Source organism: Sesamum indicum, linkage group LG5 (assembly GCF_000512975.1).
Source record: "Sesamum indicum cultivar Zhongzhi No. 13 linkage group LG5, S_indicum_v1.0, whole genome shotgun sequence".
Taxonomy (NCBI): Eukaryota; Viridiplantae; Streptophyta; class Magnoliopsida; order Lamiales; family Pedaliaceae; genus Sesamum; species Sesamum indicum.
Genome location: NC_026149.1, coordinates 11645466 through 11652795, shown reverse-complemented (window position 1 = coordinate 11652795; position 7330 = coordinate 11645466). Strand labels below are relative to the sequence as shown.

General features: G+C 27.1%; 1 long non-coding RNA gene across 4 annotated transcripts in view; it reads left to right on the top strand.

The window, feature by feature from the left end:
* Positions 5635–7330, top strand: part of LOC105162396 — a 10364-nt gene continuing 8668 nt past the window's right edge. For 3 of the 4 annotated variants that reach the window (XR_002287053.1, XR_847850.2, XR_847851.2), the window contains exons 1-2: positions 6188–6256; positions 6603–6776. This is a non-coding gene — a long non-coding RNA (uncharacterized LOC105162396). Of the gene's footprint in view, positions 5742–5850; positions 6148–6187; positions 6257–6602; positions 6777–7330 lie in introns of those variants that run through there. The other variant, XR_002287052.1, reaches the window with a different exon arrangement.

Here is a 7330-nt window from a genome sequence, read left to right as displayed (position 1 = left end):
ATTTTTTTTATAAATTATAATTATATATATTATAAATATATTTTAATAATTATAAATTATTATGAATTGAAATAATTATATATTAATAAGCTTAGTTTGACCGATTGACTAGAATGGGTATTTTAGTCATTGTTGCTAAAAAATAGACTCAAATTGACCAGGGAGCGGTGTGATTATTTATTCGTAACATATGGGTGATTTTCTACATTAAAAATATCATAGGGGGATTTTTGATATTTTGTTATATCACACAAGTCAAAATGGATTTAACCCTATATTTTTCTTTTTATAAGTGTAAAATTAAAATTTTATCAATATTTTTGGATAATTCCTAATGGATTAAGTGTGAAAGTTTGAATGGTGTGTGTAATTTTATAACTTTTTGGAAGAAAGTGTAATGTCTCATTTTTAAGTTAATGTTGCTTATTATTATGTGGTTAATTACTATGTAATTTATTAGACATAGGGGGTGTTTTGCCTATTTTCAAATCAGAAGGGGGGCTTTTGCTGAGTTTTTTAATCACATGGGGGTTTTATGCAATTTGGCCCAAATAATTACACTGTCTTTCCCTGAGATCTGGTATAATTACACGTGGATCTCCTGTGGTTTGGAAATTTACATTTAGTACTCATGAGGTTTGCTTCCATCTAATAAATTTACCTATCCGTCACTTAAGATTCATAAAAATTGCTGATATTTTTTTAAAAAAAGGATGACAATTCATATTTATGCCCAATTGACTTATTATTGACTTATTTCAAGTAAAATTATACTTTCTGACTAAACTAGAAAATATACTTCCTTACATGCATTAACATGTGAAGATGCAGGGTAGTTTGGCTATAAAAAGATTTGTTTAACCTGCAATAAGTTAATAATAAGTGAACTGGGGGTAATAATGGATTTTCATTCAATTTTTTATTCATATTAGCAAATTTTGTGAACTTTGAGTAACATAAACAAACTTTAGGAATACTAGATTTAATTTTTTTAAATTACATAAAATTTACGTGTAGTTACACCAAACCTTAAAAATGGGAGGTGTAACTATCCCATAAAATATATGTTATCACACATAACTTTGTATCAAACATTAAGAATGGCCAATGTAATTATCCCCATAAAATATATGTTATCACACTTATTTTGTGTATACATATATAACTAAAGATTTAGGCGTTATGCAATTATCGAGATAGTCACCCCAATAATTTATAGTGGTTTGCATGCAATTTTGTGAGGACTATGTTTTGAGGGTGTTTGCTTGTGGAATAATGCATTCGTTATGTTGAAAATTTAAATATGGTGTTTGGATTCATTTTTAAAGTGTTTTATTGTACTTGTGGAGATAAAAAGAGAAAATAGAAATAAATAAGTATATATTGGAAATAGTGTGTATGTGTTATCAGCTTATTATTGAAAATAAATTTAAAAAAATATTTTATTTTATAAATTTTATTTTTAAATTAAATTTTTTCAAAGTTAAAAATTATAAGCAATTTTGTATCATAAAATAATAAATATTAAACTGTTTTTTGGAAATACTCAAATTTTTATAATTTTAATAGACTCTATTACAATTAATTTTTTCTTCTCTCTCACATTCTCTATATTTATTTTTCTTACAAACTTTCATATTTTTAATAAACCAACAATTATAATTTTTTTCCCTTTTTTATCTGAACCCACATTTCTTTTTTCTCACATACTTCTTTCTTTATGAGGCAAATAATATAAATTAAACCTACAAAGTAAAATTCAGTCACACAATGGTCAGAATAGTTAGAACATTGATGATGGGCTTTCATAGTAAACCCCAACCAGTACCCCACGTTTAGGGTTTGAAAAATACATCATTTCATAAAAAAAAAAACAGAAAAGAAATTGAGAAAAATATATTTCATATTATTTTGTAAAAAAAATTATTTAATTACCTCTTTGCTCTTTATTCGCCATAGCAGTAAAAGCCAGAGTAGAGTAATGTTCGTTTAGTCTTCACAATAATAAGAAGGGAAAAGATCCTTTAAAATCATTCCTTCATTTATTCCCAATTTTCAAAAATCCTAAACCGCTATTTCTTCTTCTCCTCTCTGCTCTCTCTCTCTCAACTCACTGCTGCCACAATGGCACCGGCGACGTCTTTGGATGAAGAAACTGCGAAGAAAGTCATTCGTCAGGTGATTTGCAAGACGTGTTTTTCTTTTTTTAGATGATGAACAATATTCATTGTGTTTGGATTTGTGTTTTAGTTTTTCTGTTTTGTGTTTTGAAACTAGAGAGAAAAAATAGAGATAAGTAATTGTGTGTTGAAAATAGATGATATGTTTGGATTTATGTTTTGGGGTAATTTAAAATATTTTAAAATAAGTGATGTAGGTTTGATGTTGGGATTTAAGAGACAAAAATTACTGTTCATTGTCAAATCATATATTTTTATATATAAATATGTATATATAAATATTTTATTTTAATGTGTATTTTTTGGAGACAAAAATTATTGTTTATTGTCAAATCATGTCTGTTTTATATTATGTATATAAATAAATGTAATATATATATATATATTATCTATAGAAAATTGAAAAATAGAAAGACATACATATATTTGGTACAATAATATTAGAGATTTTCTTTGCTTCAACAAAAATATCAACATACACATATTTATTCACCAAAGTGAAAAAAATTGCACATCCCGATCTATCTTAATTGGCAACACTATTTTCCGTCTTCAACAACTTATATATTTTATATTTAAAATATATCTGTAACTTAAAATTAATCCTAAAAAAACCAAAATTTTCATACAAAATTGACTCTAGTTCAACAAACGTAGTACTATAATATATTTTCATAAATATAACTAAAGAGTGATCATAACTCACACAATCATATGAATCAATTTGTTGAAATCCTCAATTGAAAATGTCAAATAAAATAAAATAAAATTTTGGGTCACATGCACTTTCCATCCCTAAAGTATACATAAAATCGTCATATATACCCCTTTAAACTATAAAATATAACAAACTCCCTCATAATATGGACCAAAAACTTTATAACAAAAATACCCTTATTGTTTGCACCCTCTAAAAAATATGTTTATTATAGTCATCACCAAAAAACGTAATCTGAATTATTATAATTTTTATTTAAAATAAATATTATCCAAAATTTATAATTTTTGTAATTAGTATGAAAATTTGAATAAGCTCTATAAATTTTCAATTCATTTATTTTATATAATTTCTAAAAGATTTACATAATTTTTATTTTGTATTGTTATATATAGTGAAGTTTTTTTCTAGAGGAATTGTCAACATCATCTAAAAAATTATTTTGAACATTTATGTATACGTACTATAAAATATGCTACTTTGTTGATATAATTAATCTATAATATTTTATTATTTTATGAGTGATGATATGCTATTTTTAAATATTTGTGCATGTAATTTAATATAAAAATATATAAGTTATATAATATTTTATTATTTTATGAGTGATGATATGCTATATTTTAAATATTTTTGCATGTAATTTAATATAAAAATATATAAGTTATATATAACATACTTTTTTATAAAATTAAATTGAGCTTGTAAATATTTTTCAATATAAAAATATATAAGTTATATATAACATACTTTTTTATAAAATTAAATTGAGCTTGTAAATATTTTTCTTTGTAAAACATATTTTCATGAACTTGTAAATTTTTTTTCATGTATTATATAGTTTATATAAAGCTATACATTTTGGACAATTGAGTAAAAATTTTAAAATTACTAAAAGTAGTTTTGAGAGAGATTTTTTAGTTAAATATACTTAGGAAGTGAAAAAAAAATATAAAAGCAATTTACAAAGTTAAAAATTATAAGCAATTTTGTATCATAAAATAATAAATATTAAACTATTTTTTGAAAATACTCAAATTTTTATAATTTTAATAAACTCTATTACAATTAATTTTTTCTTCTCTCCCACATTCTCTATATTTATTTTTCTTACAAACTTTCATATTTTTAATAAACCAACAATAATAATTTTTTTTCCTTTTTTATCTGAACTCACATTTCTTTTTTCTCACATACTTCTTTCTTTATGAGGCAAATAATATAAATTAAACCTACAAAGCAAAATTCAGTCCCACAATGGTCAGAATAGTTAGAACATTGATGATGGGCTTTCATAGTAAACCCCAACCCGTACCCCACGTTTCGGGTTTGAAAAATACATTATTTCATAAAAAAAAAACAGAAAAGAAATTGAGAAAAATATATTTCATATTATTTTGTAAAAGAATTATTTAATTACCTCTTTGCTCTTTATTCGCCATAGCAGTAAAAGCCAGAGTAGAGTAATGTTCGTTTAGTCTTCACAATAATAAGAAGGAAAAAGATCCTTTGAAATCATTCCTTCATTTATTTCCAATTTTCAAAAACCCTAAACCGTTATTTCTTCTTCTCCTCTCTGCTCTCTCTCTCTCAACTCACTGCTGCCACAATGGCACCGGCGACGTCTTTGGATGAAGAAACCGCGAAGAAAGTCATTCGTCAAGTGATTTGCAAGACGTGTTTTTCATTTTTTAGATGATGAAGAATATTCATTGTGTTTGGATTTGTGTTTTAGTTGTTCTGTTTTATGTTTTGAAACTAGAGAGAAAAAATAGAGATAAGTAAGTGTGTGTCGAAAATAGATGATATGTTTGGATTTATGTTTTAGGGTAATTTAAAATAAGTGATGTATGTTTGATGTTGGGATTTAAGAGATAAAAATTACTGTTCATTATAATTTTTATTTAAAATAAATATTATCCAAAATTTATAATTTTTGTAATTAGTATGAAAATTTGAATAAACTCTATAAATTTTCAATTCATTTATTTTATATAATTTCTAAAAGATTTACATAATTTTTATTTTGTATTGTTATATATAGTGAACTTTTTTTCTAGAGGAATTGTCAACATCATCTAAAAAATTATTTTGAACATTTATGTATACGTACTATAAAATATGCTACTTTGTTGATATAATTAATCTATAATATTTTATTATTTTATGAGTGATGATATGCTATATTTTAAATATTTGTGCATGTAATTTAATATAAAAATATATAAGTTATATAATATTTTATTATTTTATGAGTGATGATATGCTATATTTTAAATATTTGTGCATGTATTTTAATAAAAAATATATAAGTTATATAACATACTTTTTTATAAAATTAAATTGAGCTTGTAAATATTTTTCTTTGTAAAACATATTTTCATATTGAACTTGTAAATTTTTTTTATGTATTATATAGTTTATATAAAGCTATACATTTTGAACAATTGAGTAAAAATTTTAAAATTACTAAAAGTAGTTTTGAGAGAGATTTTTTAATTAAATATACTTAGGAAGTATTACTAAAAGTAGTTTTGAGAGAGATTTTTTAATTAAATATACTTAGGAAGTGAAACAAAAAATATAAAAGTAAGTTGAAAGGGTGTTTTTGTTCAGCCAACACTAAATTATTTTTTTAGGGGGACTTTTGTTATAATAAACATAATTTAGGGGTCAAAATGTATAATAAAAATTTTATAGTTTTGTAATAGGTTTATTAGCTGTAAGATGGTCGCATGGTAAAACATATTTCAACTCTCTCCTCTTTCTCTCTCTCTAGGGTTTTGTTTTTCATCGATTGCACGAAAAATTCCCCAATTGTTCGTATCTATTCGATCGAAATGGTAAGCAAATGCGCGATCCTGATTTCCAATTGGTTTATACGCTATTGTTGGCTTCCCCATTTTGTATCTCGTGCTGTGATTTATCGAATGTTTTGGTTTAATTTTGTAGGAAAATGGAGGCGGAGATTTGGAGGCGAAAATTGAGATGTTGATGAATGTGGAGAGCAGATGAGGCAAGTGGGTGATGTTGCAGGTACGAGGAAGGCCGTCACACCTCTTGCAATTCTTCTTCTCACACCTCAAACAATACCCCTCATTTTCTCCCTCCAAGAAAGCCAAAGCCGGCGAAGGAGAGACGCCGCAGTTCAGTCCTCCCACCGCCAAAATACCCTCACCCAACCCCACAATCAAACCATTTCCCTTCTCCTCTGGTCACTTCTCCGAGGAAAAAAGTTAAAGAAAGCAGGTGAAGTCATTTCTTTTTTCTTGTGTTCATTTCATTTCTCAAAGACAGAGTAAAGAAAACCAAGAAAAGCAGGGGGAGAGACAGAGCGCGAAGGAGGCCTCAAATTATGGTATTGCGAAATGTTACTGCTGTTTGAACAATCCTTCTTGGCCCAATATTTTCTCATTGTTCATATATTGATAGATAAAGAAGGAATACTGGAATACCCTCTGTTGATGTCCTAAGTTTGCTCTCACTGTAATGTAAAATATGAGCAAGAGTGGAAACATAATTTTTCAATATGCAGGCCTTTCCCTCTTTTTTTTTTTTTTTTTTTTTTTCATAATACCCAAACCTGAGGGTACATGTCTGTATAATTATCCCGTAATCTTCCTTTGTTATTCCAGCTCTTAAGATGTGACAATTTGTAGGACGTGAACATTTATCTAAATCATGAGTGTTCCATGGTTGCTCAGGTGTCATTGCTAAGAGGATATGAATCAGACAGGAGACCTGCAAACTTGACAATGATGGCTTTCAGAAGGCATATTCCGTTGATTTCAGACCACTCAATGTACTGCCCGCTGCTGCATTCCAAGGGGCTCATTATATTTCACCATTGAAAAGGCAAATAATCTCGTATGCATCTGGTGAGCAGAGATTTCCGCTTTTCTTATGACTTGTAACAGTTAATTTTCAGAACCATGAATGATGGCTTCCATTACATGAAGTTTTAATGGAAGCCACTTTTTCTTTTATGATGTTTGGTCCCCTTGACCTGTCCAAATCCAATTTTCATCCCTCTTTATCTTCTAATTCAAGAACCAGCTTCAATTTCTGATGGTTTTAAGGGCCTTCACAGTTTATCATTGTTGGTTATTACCACGAACAGTTCAGTCTCCTTTCCAAGTGGAATACATTCATCATCTAATACCATATTGTGAGTGAGAGGGTGTTTCTGCTGTTTGAACAATCCTCAAATTAGGATTTTCTGTACAGTTTGGTCTGATGTAGACGTTATTCGTGATATTCCTGTATTTAGTCAGTTTGGGTAATATTGAAGCTGATGAGCTTCTGCTCAAATATTGTTTCATTTGGTAATTTACTGAGTTGTGGAGCTTTGTGAGTACATGTATCATGAATGATTATGCTACTCAAGATTGATTTATGATCAGCTACCCCCAAAGCACTTTTATTGTATTTT